Consider the following 14,375-nt stretch of genomic DNA (forward strand, 5'->3'; position numbering starts at 1 on the left):
AAAAAATAATGGCCGAACCGTCGGTTGAAACCGTAAACCGGAGGTTTGAACCAGCCGTTTGCACTTTGACAAATATATAAACCGTAACAAGAGGTTCGAAAACTGGTAAACCGAAGATTTGGAGCTACGTGGACAAATTTAAATAGAATGTGTTGTAAGTATATAAAATAAATTTGGAAGCATTTAAAGATATTCTAGAGGTACATTCAATTTTTATTTGAGAAAATCTAAAACAGGGACTAATATTAAACTAAATATGTAAAGGAGGGAGTACAGACCAATTATTTTAAAATAGGGACTGAATTATAATTGAACACTACCTATAGGGAGGGCAGACCAATTGTGCGTAGAAAAAATGGGTAATAATGGTGATGTGACCTTACATCAATCGTAATGACTACATATCATATTCTACCTGCATTTTACTTGAGTATTTATAATTTTTTATTTATTTTATTTTATTTTACATAATAATATAAATATAATTTTTTATTTTTTATTTTTATATTATATATAAAAAATATTTTATATAAAATAATACCCTCTCCGTCCCACGAACCATGTTCACGTTGTCGTCTTTTATATTTCATGCAACTTTCTTTTTTTTAAAAAAATAATTACACACTTTAATCTCATTTTAAATTTTTTAATTTATTTTTTTAATTTTAATTAAACTAATTAGTTATGTTAATCTTAATTTATAATTATTTATACTATAAAATAATTATTTTTACTACTACATTATTAATTATCTACTAATTACATCCCTCCTAAAATACCGTGTCTACAATATAGCAGACACGGTATGTGGGACGGAGGTAGCACTAAATTATATTTTTTTTTTATGAAGAATTAATTTTAAAAATACCTTTTAACTTATTTTCTAAATTTTTAATATTCTTATAGTTTGTATCGTTAATTATTAAAAATTGTAAGAATATATTAATTAAATATTTGTGTTTTGTTATTTTTAAATATATATATTTTCTATCTTTAATTTAAAGTTTTATTGTTATTATTTTTGTCTGACACATTTAAAAATATTAATATTTTAATAAAAATAATTATATTTAAATATAAAAACTCTTAATTTTATTTATATGGCAAATATATCATTACATATACAATTATTTTATATATAAAGTCAATGTCAAAATTTATTATATATTTTTATTAATTAATAAAATATTATATTTATTATTTCACTACAAAATTTCAAATGATACGTAGTATAAAAAAAATATTTTTTATCATTATTTTTTCAAAGTATAACTTGGGAGTTCGATTTTCATAAAAAATCAATGAAATTTTGAAAATATTAAATATTTTAAAAGAAATAAGTGAAAAGTATTTTAAAAGTTAATTATTCACAAACGTATAACTAATGTAGTATTATTTTATAGAAAATCTTTATATTATTATGTAAATTAAATAACAATACATACATACATATATATATATATATATCTTATAAAATATGTTTGTGATGATGACCGTAAAGTCACATTATCACAATTATTCATTTCTACACCAGTTAAAATTTTGAGATATGTCAGTAACGCTGTGTGTATACATATAGTAATTTTTTTAATTGAATCAATACGGTTGTATTACAGTTTACACGGCCTTATTTATTCCAAATCACATGCCATATCAGCTTTTGCCAAGTTCACGTCAATATATTCCGTTGAAATTTTAACGGTAGAACAAAAAATAATAAATTTATTTTTGTATAGAATTTATTTTTGAATGGGACAGAAACTGAAAAAAGTAACTTTGATGAGGACCAATATTAATTTTTACTCTAAATAAAATTAGAGAGACAATTTATAATGGAACAATTTTCTCACTCCTCGGTAAGTTATTAGCAAAATCTGAATATTTATGATGAATTACAAATCACCAAAATGATTATTTTCACGTAGGGTGTGTTTGTTTGGGGGTTTGGATTTTGGATTGGGATTTGAATAGTAAAAATTTTGAATTTGAATAGTTGTATGATGTGATATAAATAGGGTTTGATGTGATGTTTTGAATGTAAAATTGATTTTTAGTATAATATAAAAAATGAAAAATAGGTGTTTGATTTGATGTTTTGGGGGGAAAAAAATTGGATGAATAGTGGAAATCCTCCAAAATCCTTCAAACAAACACACCCGTAGTGGCGTTGTATTTTTTTAATCATTCATTAACTCTTTCATAATTAATCATTAACATTAATTGTCTTATTATTATTATTATTATTATTATTATTATTATTATTATTCTTATATATACTTCAAATATTTTTTTAAATCTTTTTTCATGTAATTTTATGTGGACATCAACGATTATTTTCACATTTGATAAATAAATATAAAATAAAAATACTTAAATTAAAATTAGATTTATTCTTTTTTACTTATATTATAGAACCCTTTAAAGTAATAATTTTTTCAAAAAAATATATTAACAAAAACTATTATTTTTTTTAGGAAAAAGTTTTAACAACAAATTGTTTTAATTTATTCCCATTACGTTACGAATGGCTACGAAATTATAAAGCGTAGTAGATAATTTATCTTTGGGGACAAAAGTAATTTTTATAGTTGAAAATAATTTTTTAACTACAAAAAAATTTATAGCAAAACCGTTTGTAGGTAAATAACAATTCTTTTTAGTGAAGTAATAATGAATTAAATGTTATTTACTTTTATTTTAAGAATAATATATTTTTCATGTTGTTTAAGAATAATAAAAAAGTGTGTTTTCATATTGCATTATAATATATTTTTATAGAAATTATAATATTTGATACTTATTTAAGTTATTATGTTTTTTTACTTTATTTACAATTGTTTTGGTCAAAATATTGTGGGTAGAGTGAAATTTATAATTTTTGTCTCAAATTTCATGGTCCATTCCATATGAGCCTATTGAAAACATTATCGAAATGGGTGGAAGCATTGGGAATTGAGATCAAATGTACAGAAATTGGTATAATGAAAATTAAATTAAAGGCAAAGAACCAAAAAAAATTCAATTGGATAAAAACTAAAAATGACGAAAAGTGTCAAATGAAATTCAAAACAGAAACATAAAATAAAACAAAATTGCAGGGCTGAAATGAAATTCAAAACAGAAACATAAAATAAAACAAAATTGCAGGGCCGAAATGGGATAAATCCTTTTAGCCATGTATGTATCTTTCTCCCCCATCCATTTTCTTTATAAATATGTATTATTTATTCCTTATCATTCTCTCTTTTTCAACTTTCACTTTTCGTCATGCATGCCTATTCACTAAGCACATTTTTAACTATTTCAACCATGATCCAAATTGCAACTTTCAATAATTTTAAATGGGTATGTATATTTTTGGACTGAATAGTTGAATTGAACTTCACTATCTTTATTTTGGTTTTTCGACATCTCTGGTATATGTCAGGGTCTAATTTGATACTTTTGGGCGATAACAAATACCCACACAATTATGGGTTTAATATTTTTGTTTAAAAGTTATGTAAACCAACCAAAAAAGGCCTTCTTGCATAGCTACTTCATCACAAGAAATGGATGAGATATTGTTCTTTATGAACCTTTCTCCTTCCACCTATATTTCTTCTTATAGTCTTATTTTAATTTAATTGGGCCTGATTTTTCCTACATAAAAGATTTTTATGCCTTATTTTATTTATTTATTTATTTTTTTTTGTTTTCCAATCTAATAAGAAGGCTTGGCCCTTTCTTTCCTTTTTGTGTCTGTATCTGGTCCAGTTCTGCGGGTGTAATTTAAGAATCGCTCCTAGGGCTTATTTGTTATTGTTGTGACGGATTAGAGTTAATGATCGAATAACAAACAGAAAACATAAAGACGACACAGATTTATATGATTCACCAACAATGTGTTGGCTACATCCACAGGCAGAAATGGAGAACAGATTGATTCACGACGGCAAGGTTACAAATTATATATTTCATATCCCTAAGTCTCTTCAAGTAAACCAAGAGAATACATCGGACAGGCTCGACTCAATACAAACTCTAAAGCCCAATACCGCATACTGTCGTCCAGGGCCATCTGTGCCCCCGGACCCCTAGGCAAGGGAGACTTTTCTCCCCTGAGAGACCCCCTTGAAAACTCAGCGAAGTGACAAACTAGATTCAAGGTATATCAACAAATCTCCACCTTGACTTGAATCCCACTTTCAAATGCATCATTACAAGATGAAAAAACTCCTCCATTCTGCCTCAGATTTTCCCATCATCTGGCAACTACCAACTTGTGACATTTAGCAAGTCGAAACAATGTCAAAAGTTGCTATGAGGGACCGATTTGGTGAACATATCAGCAGTCCCTACTATCATCACTTTGACTATCTTCTCATTTCTCAGAAAGTGATTCCTCACATCAATATGTATTGCCCTCTCGTGATGGACCTGATTCTTGGCTAAACAAATTGCACTTAAACTATCACAATACACAACAACTTGATCATAATGTAGACCAAGATCACCAACTAGTTCTTTTAACCAGATTCTCTCCTTAGCAGTTTATGTCAATGTCATATACTCTGCTTCAGTAGTAGACAAAGTCACTATAGCCTGCAAAGTTGTCTTCCAACTAACAACAGAACCACCAAGAGTGAAAACATAATCAGTTATAGATCTTCTAGTGTCGACATCTCCATCGTAATCAGAATCTGAATAACTTGTAAAAGAAGAACGAGTATCACCTCCATAAATGAGACCAATATCAGGCGTACCTTTAAGATATCGGAAAATCCTCTTCAGAACTTGCCAATGCTCCTTTCCAGGTTGTCCCATAAGCCTGCTGACAACACTAGCAGCATGTGCGAGATCAAGTCTAGTACAGACCATAGCATACATCAGACTCTCTACTGTATTAGAGTATGGAACTCGAGACATGTACTCCTGCTCATCTACAGATTTTGGTGCATAATCAGATGACAGATGAATATTTGCAGTGCTTTTAGTATTAATAGGCCTGTAGACATGACAAATCTTGATAAAATCTTCTGAATATAGCTCTTCTGTGACAAGAAAAGCTTATTCTGTTCTCTTTGCCTATATATCTACATGCCCAAAATTTTATTGGCAGCACCCAAATCCTTCATATTGAACTCAGAATTGAGCAGATCCTTTAGCTTCTGAATATCAGATGTGGACTTTGCACCTATGAGCATATCATCCACGTACATAACAAGATAGATCATGGAACCATCATCAACTTTGTTGTGATACACACACAACAATCGTACGGACTCCTGTTATAACCCAACTTGATCATGTAACTGTCAAACCTCTTATACCATTGCCTGGAGACTGCTTTAGTCCATATAAAGATTCAACTTGCAAACATAATATTCCTTCCCAGGAACAGCGAACCCCTCTGGTTGTTCCATATAGATATCATCTTCCAGCATTCCATATAGGAAAGCAATCTCCACATGCAGTTGTTCAAGTTCTAAATTCTAATGTGCAACCATTGCTAGTAACACTCTAATAGAAGTGTGTTTGACCACTGGGGTAAAAATCTCATTATTGTCAACCCCCTCCTTCTGTGAGAACCCTATTGCAACTAACCGAGCTTTGTATCTGATGTCCTCACTCGGTGTGATTTCTTCTTTCTTCTTGAAGATCCACTTACAAGTAACAGTCTTCCTATCTTTAGGCCATTTCATCAACTCCCAAGTGTCATTCTTGAGAAGTGATTTCATCTCTTCTCTCATTACAACGAGCCAGTGAGCGAACTCACTACATAAAACAGCTTCCTTGTATGTGGATGGTTCCTCTTCCACCTCATTAGCGACTTTTAAGACATAATTCACCATATCCTCAAAGATAAAAAATCTCGAAGGAAGCTTCACGTCTGTCCTCTTTGCTCTATCAACAACTATGCTCATTTGAAGAGCATCCGGAACATCTGACCTGGTACTCTGGCGAGCATTCGGAATATCTAAGCTAGTCACTTCAGGAATATAGTATTTTCAGAAGTAGAAGCATCCGGAACATCTGAACTAGTGCTTTCATATGTAGTATTTTCAGCAATAGTATGTTAATCTTCTCCACCCTGGAGTTGCAATGTACTATTCTTGAAAGTGAATTACAGCTCCACTTGTTTATACACTACTACAATTCTCTGCACTAATGAACTTTACGATGGGGTTAAGCATAGAATTCTCATCAAGTATCACATTCCTACTAAGTATAAATCTATTCTCAGAAGGTGACCATATTCTATATTCCTTAACTTCATCCCTGAAACCAACAAATATGCCATTCTTAGCTCTTGGCTCTAATTTACCCTAACTCACATGATAGTAAACAGTACAACCAAAAACTCTCAACAATGAATAATCTGCAGGTTTATTAGACCATACCCCATAAGGTGTCTTGCAATCAATGCCAGTGTGGGGTCCACGGTGCATGTTGTGTTTATAGCTTCTGCCCAGAACCTTCTAGCCAAACCAGCATGAGAGAGCATGCATCTCGCTCTCTCCAGTAATGTCTAATTCATGCGTTCTGTCACACCATTCTAATGTGGTGTATCTCTAATGGCCTGATTTCGGGCAATCCCTTCATATTTACAGAACTCATTGAACTCAGAAGACTATAATTCCAGACCATTATCAGTTTGCATCCCCTTGATCTTCTTCTCAGTCTGATTTTCTACCAAGGCCTTCCACTGTTTGAACCTCTTGAATGCTTCACTTGTATGCTTCATCATAATTACTCAAGTCATCCTTGAGTAGTCATCAATCATAGACACAAAATATTTATGACCTCGAATAGACTCAACACATGACGAACCCTAACAATCCATAGTGAAGTAGCCAAAAGTCCCTTTGGCTTGATGAACACCTTGTTTTGGAAACTTGCTATAATGAAGCTTCCCAAAAATACAATGTTCACATAATTCAAGATTTTGCATCCCTCTTTCTCCCATGTGGCGGAGCCTCATATGCCATAGTCTGGTCATATCCTTAGTCTGAACCTCGGATGATGCAACACAAGCAGAACCTATCACGGTAGAACCTCGCAGGAAATATAAAGTACCATGTTTCAAGCCCTTCCGAACCACCTTTGAACCTTGACAGACATACATAACTCCACCATCACCTCTAAAACTGAAACCCTTGCTGTCAAGAAGACTTAATGATATCAGATTCTTTGTCATATGTGGAACATGTCTGACTTCATTCAAGGTGCACCATCATGTGTTTGTATCCTGATTGAGCCAATTCCAACCACCTTGCAGACAACACTGTTGGCCATGCAAACATTTCTTTCATCTATCTCCACATAGGTCGACAAAGACTCCCTGTTAGGACAAATGTGGTATGATGCCCTGGAATTAAAAACCCACACATCATTACATTGTGACTGTTCATCAGCACCTAAGGTCAGATCTTCTTCAGAATTCGTATTAGTTTCTGCCACAGCTGTAGAACCACCGATAACTTCTTCTTCTCCTGCTGCATCTTCTTCTTAGGAAAGTCATTCTTCCAGTGCTTCGGTTCTTTACAGTAATTGCAGATGTCTCCGGGTTTAGGACCTTTTGAACCTTTATGATTCGGCTTCTTCTTTCCAGATTTTTTATGTCCTTTACCCGTAACAGACAGCCCTAATGCCTGATTTTATGTTGCTGAACCAGATGCCTTTGGACGATCTTCTCTTCTATGGAGGTCAGATCGAACATCTTCCAGAGACAGATTATCTTTCCTCGTAAGAAAATATTTAACAAAATTCTCATATGATTCTGTAAATAATACTAACAAAATTAAAACAGCATCTACTTTAACTTCAATATTTCGCAAATCAAGTAGAATTTTGTTCAACTTATCCAAATGGTCCCGAAGAGAGATACCTTCCTGCATTCGTAGCCTGAACTAACGTTGCTTCCAAAGCAACTTATTGGTAGGAGATTTCGTCATGTACAAACTCTCTAACTTCTTCCAGAGGCCAACAACAGTTTCCTAATTGGAAATTTTGATGATTACATCATCGGACGGGCACAACATGATTGTTGAGTGGGCCTTCTCCTCTGCGGTATCCCACTCTTCAACATCTACTTCTTTAGCACTTGGTTTTCCAGATAGCAGCGCCCACAAACCCTCATGGTTTAGCAAAGATCGTATCTTGATCTGCCATAACCTAAAACTATTTCTCCCGGTGAATTTTTCAACCTTTACGTTGAAAGAAGACATTGTTGATCGACTCACAAAATCCTAGCAGTGTGGAAATAAACAAAACCCTTATCAAAATGAATAGGCTCTGATACCAATTTGTTGTGACGGATTAGGGTTAATGATCGAATAACAAACATAAAATATAAAGATGACATAGATTTACATGGTTCATCAACAACATGTTAGCTACATCCACAGGTAGAAACGAGAACAGATTTATTCATGATGGTAAGGTTACATATTAAAAATTCCGTATCCCTAAGTATTTTTAAATAAACCAAGAGAATATCATATGGGCTCAGCCCAATACTATATACCGTCGGCCGGGGGTCATCTGCGCCCCCGGACCCCCAAGCAAGGGGGACTTCGTCCCCTGAGACCCTCGTGAAAACTCAGCAAAGTGAAAAACTCGATTCAAGGTATATCAACAGTTATCATCCTTGATGGCTTCACCTTCTTCGTCTTGTTTTGCTCTCGACTTGACTCCAGTCAAATATCTTTTCTCACCATTCATCTCCTCCTAACCTCCTCTAATTCTTTTGTGTCATACTTTATTTGCTTTATGCTTCACTCCCTGTGTTACATGTGTGTGTATGTTCTGTTAAGTGGTCGTGATTGGTGTTTCTTTTAAGCCAGTACATGAGCTAGATTAAGCAGTACTCAACCATCATGACTATCCATGACTCTTGAAGTTGCTAATAACATCCTGGATTGGTTGAAACTTAATTTCAATTTCATTCTCGTGATGTTGTTAGGTTTGATTGATTTTCAAAGTGTTATGTAAAATGTTATACTGCTTGTAAGTGTATTCGAGTGATTGAGTTGTCCTTTGAAATAACTCAAAGAGTTAGTTTATTGGAATATAGTTGATTCAATATAGCCATAAAAAATATTCAATTTTGATTTCTAAGAGTAGAGTACTACATTAATTCTCTTACCAAGAATAAATTCATCCTCTTATGACTCATAATATATAAGAGGATGGACTCTCCAAAATTCCAATGCATTTCAAAATATCACAAATAATGAACAAATTTCATCATCGAAAAATTAGCAAAATCCCTGCCCCATTTACTTTAAAAATTGTATAAAGCTCCCTTATACTTTAAAAAACGTTGCATGAAACCCCTTTGTGGTTTCGAAACTCAGTGTAAATCTTCACTTTACTCCAAAAAATTGCATGACACCCCCTTATACTTTCAAAAATATTGCATGAAACCCCCTTCTATGCAAAAACTATGGATAGAAAATCATTATCCCATCACACAACATAGGTTTCATGAGGGTGGGGTTTCATGTAACGTTTTTTAAAGTATAGGGGAGTGCCATGTAATTTTTAAAGTACAAGGAGATTTTACAAAGAATTTCGAAATCACAGAAGAGTTATGAGCAAAATTACCGAAAAAGTATAACAACTTCCACCATTGTTTTTACAACTTCGCCTTGAATTTAATTATTTGTAAATTTAAATTTTCATATCATCCAAGGTTGAAAGAACCAACGTGGATGTTATCATATTAATTTCCTTGATATGTAACACAACCAATAATCTCAATGATTATTATTATGTTCAAAGGATTTGGCGCAAGCTAAATTTAATTATAGTCAAATTAGATTTGACAATTTTCAAAATGTGCCCAAGTGATAACCATAATCACTAATGAATAACTTGCACGACAATTAGAAATAACCCTTTGTAAATTAATATATATATATATAATAATTCTAAGGACACCAAAATTGTCATTCCACGTGTTTTGCAAACACATCAATCAATTTTGTAAAATTAATTAAATGATATTTTGGCAAAACAAAAGTAAGTTCAATTTATAATTATTCACACATGTATATATATGTATAAAATCGAACCATTGAAATTTTAATTCCATACTCAAAGGATAATTACATCATTTCGCCAATATTGTTCAATAATTCTCATGTTAATTTTAATTTTGAGAATTATATCCACCTCTCCCATGTTCTTCATAAAGAGCATGTTGGATAGAAACATTTTAGTTTCCAACACTTGAACTTGATTTGTTCAAGCTATCAATATATATTGACATAATGACAAATAATCACTCCATTAATAGTGTGATCAAATAAAAAAAAATGCCATACAAAAATATGTCCATTTGATTCAAATAAATCGATTGGACAAAACTCTCAAAAGGCATATTAAATTTATCCAACTTAAACACATTATTAAATGAAATGGTTTTAGCGGATCAAATTTTATGTAGAAGAGGAAACCACTCAAGTACAGACAACCTGCACATTATCGGCATCTAGAACACTGCTGATTCAAGTACATTATCATAAACCACTCAAGTACAGACAACCTGCACATTATCGGCATCTAGAACACTGCTGATTCAAGCTGGATTGGTAAATACCACTATATTTAGTGGTAGACAAAAATCCACAGAGAATCCTCATGTCCATATGAGATTCTCCTATGAGATTACGAAATTAGATTACTAACAATTTGAAAAATCCCAAAGTATCACCAAAGTATTATTATCCATGATTGTTCGAAAATATTGTACTCCCTTCGTCCCATTGGAAGGGTATCATTTGCTTTTTGCACGTAGATTTTTTTATTATTAGTATTATATTGAATTGTAGCGAAAAAGACAAAAATAATCCTATTAGTATTGTGTAATATAAAAGTAATGACATTTGTGTAATAATTGTAAGTTGAAAGGTATTTATTATGTTAGGTAGGTAGTACAGTTACTAAATTAGGAAATGGTAACCTTGTTTTGGGACGGACGAAAATAGAAAATGGTAATCTTTCAATGGGACGGAGGGAGTATAAGATTATAGAAAGGGTAAACTATTTTTTTAGTCCCGTAACTGGAACCCCTTATCATTTTAGTCCCGTAAGTGGAACCTGTTGCAAACTAGTCTCATAAGTGAAAAAATTTCGTTGTTTTAGTCCTCCGGCGCCGGAGACGCCCGCGTGGCTCACCGGAGGACACGTGTCTGCCAGGTCAGCGACACCTGCCGGACACGTGAATTTTATTTTTTATTTTTTTAATTTTTTTAAAATTTATTTTTAATTTTATTTGCCTTTTTTAATTTTTTTTATTTGGTCCAATTAAAAAAAATAAAAATAAAATCTACATGTCCGCTAGGTGTCGCTGACCTGGCGGGACACCTGGCGGACATGTGGCCTTCGGCGAGCCACGCGGGCGTCTCCGGCGCCGGAGGACTAAAACAACGAAAATTTTCTACTTATGGGACTAGTTTGCGACATGCTCCACTTATGAGACAAAAATAATAAGGGTGTCCAGTTATGAGACTAAAAAAAACAGTTTACACTTATAGAAAATATTGTATAGGATCGAAGAATAGAATATAGCAGGGCATAAACAATCTTGGATATACATTGAGTTGCATAAATCTTCTTTCCATATACGACATTTCAATCCTATTAACGCATTTGGTTACATGAAATTCGTACAAGGATAAAACAAAACAACACTCAAAACTTAGGCGAAAAATCGAGCAAGTAAAAAGTTGGACGATTATTTGTGTATGAAAAAATTTATTTCCTGAATTATGGTGAAAAAATATTCTCAGAGTGCTTTTGCATATTTCACCTAGAATCTGTGACCTTCTCACTGTTTGTGTTTTCTTTAGTGAATATATTTTTCTAATCAGTGTTTGTGTTTCTCTAGTGAATATATTTTTCTATGTTAAATTGTGTAGATAAGAGTTCTACTTATAGATGAGAAGAGTATTTTCTCAAAATATGCAATTTTAAATTTAAATTCAAAATATACATCCTTACATTTGAGAATCTCCAACTCAAAATTTCAACTTGAAGACTTGCAATTTTTCATTAAATTGCCAATTCGAATTTTTTGAATTTAAATAAATTTGAATTTATGAAGTTTTATACATTAATTAATTTATTTGATTCTTATTTTTAAAATTTATAATTTTTAAATAAAATCAATAGACATTTTCTGTATTTTTGGAAAGCGTGATTCGTATTATCATAACTTTACAGAACGGTCTTTTTTGCATAGTTATGATCATGATTAAGTGATAATTCAAATTATAATTCCACAGTTGCCTTATTTTCACCTTATTTCATTGCCACACTTCTTTTGTTGGGAGAATTTGAATCGACAATATAAAATGAGTAATAGCTTGGATATTTGTATTGGATTGTGTTTAAACACACCTTCCGAAAGTTGTATTTTGATCTTACTATTTTGTATCACAAAATCAACTACATGGGATTATCGCTTGCTTTCTTTGATTTTGACAACAAAATCAAGAGTAAAACTCAAATTTTGATGTCTAAGAAGAATAAGTACATTAGCTGCAGGGAATAATAAATTTTATATGATTCCAATTGTCAATCTGATATGATTTAGAATTACAATATAATATCTTTGATTTCAAGTCTCACCCCTTATTTATAGAATTCAAATGGTGTGAGATTGTAATGCAACTTTCAATATAATAGATTTATAGAATTCAAATTGTGTGAGATTGTAATGCAACTTTCAATATAATAGATGCAGTTCTTCAATGGGATGTGACTTTTCACGCAATTGCTGCAATTCTTCATATGATTTTTCAAGAATTGACGAAACTCTTCAACTTTAATCTAAAATTAAATTTATCAAATTTAATTAGTTTTCTTTTTACTGCAGAGAAATTAATTTCGCTAGAAAATCTCTATGTTCATTAGCAGACATAATTTATCACTATATTGCACAAATATCCAACAATCCTCCCCATTTTTGTGTAAACACACTTTATCTTGAATAGGTATCAAAACAAACTCATGCATAAATAAAAATGTTGTGACGATTGAATTTTTGTTAAAGTACACAACACATTCCAAATGCTCGAGAATCAGAGTGTTGCTAAGGATTGAACCCTTTCAATTCATTTGAACATCTTAACATAGCATATATACAAATTTATACATCTCTTTGAGTTTTCCGTGATGCTATTAAAGGCTATGCGCCAATATCTATTCAAGAGTACATAAAAAGCCAAGTTTGAACTTTTGAAATGGCCATCTTTGCACTTGCATAGGTTGTTTCTCTAATTTGTGCACCTACGCTACACATTTTCAGAGGAAATATTAAGAAATTAAACTTTAACCTTAACAACTATAGGACTGAACACATACTTTGAGATGACATGAATTATGTGTTCCAATTTAAGAATATGAACTTTCCACATTGAATTTAGTCTTCTGTTTTGTACCATAGGAGAATTGGGTATCCCACATTCAGAAAATTCAATTGGACTTATAACTCAGCCCTATCGTGTACTTGTGCACCAAGTCTCATGCCAACCCCATTGTCAAGTTGTTGGGCTACGTTCTGTTGAGAACTAACAAAATAAACTGAGATTAGTCAATGCATGATTAACTCCCGAACCATGCTCTTTTTCTAGCACCCAAGTGTCTTGATTTATCATTGCATATTTCTCTATAGGCTCTTGCCAAATTCGTTGCACTATCAAAATGGATCGAAATAGGTGCAATTGATTTTGGCCACAATGAAATCTTGTGTTTGCAATCTTTTTGCCTTTTTATTGGCTGCGACCAAGGCTACAATCTAAGATTCCATTGTTGATTAAGTGATTTATATTTATTTTCTAGAAGCCCATGAACAGTGCCTTCCCAAGAATAAATTTCCATCTAGCAGTGGAAGAAAATCTTTTGCATAATTTTTCTAACTTGCATCCGAGTATCATTCTATTATCGAAGGAAAACAAACAAACTATGTAGTTTATAATCAATTTGGATATCTTGATTGCATAGTCACTATTGTCGAACATACACTTTTCATATCAATGACATTGTCATTTTCAAACTTTTCTTGATAAAAAGTGCCCAAGCATTCTTTTCTGATCGAATTATTCATTACAATAACTTTCATAAGAAAACACCATAAGTTTGCCGTATGGATTCAAAATCTACATTTTCTAGATTAATTTTTCAAACCTTAACATTCATAATACATAATCGGAAGCCAAGTATACCTCCAAAGAATGTTTTTAAGAATCAGTGCAATACCACTTATTTATCATTGCATAATGGAAAATCCAAACTATGCAACCCTCAATTAAGCCATATTTTAGCATTATGCGTTAGAAATTAAATTCACAAAGATCAGGAATATGAAAAAACAAATCCGAATG

Source organism: Andrographis paniculata, unplaced genomic scaffold, assembly GCF_009805555.1.
Source record: "Andrographis paniculata isolate CXL003 unplaced genomic scaffold, ASM980555v1 Contig9END, whole genome shotgun sequence".
Taxonomy (NCBI): domain Eukaryota; kingdom Viridiplantae; phylum Streptophyta; class Magnoliopsida; order Lamiales; family Acanthaceae; genus Andrographis; species Andrographis paniculata.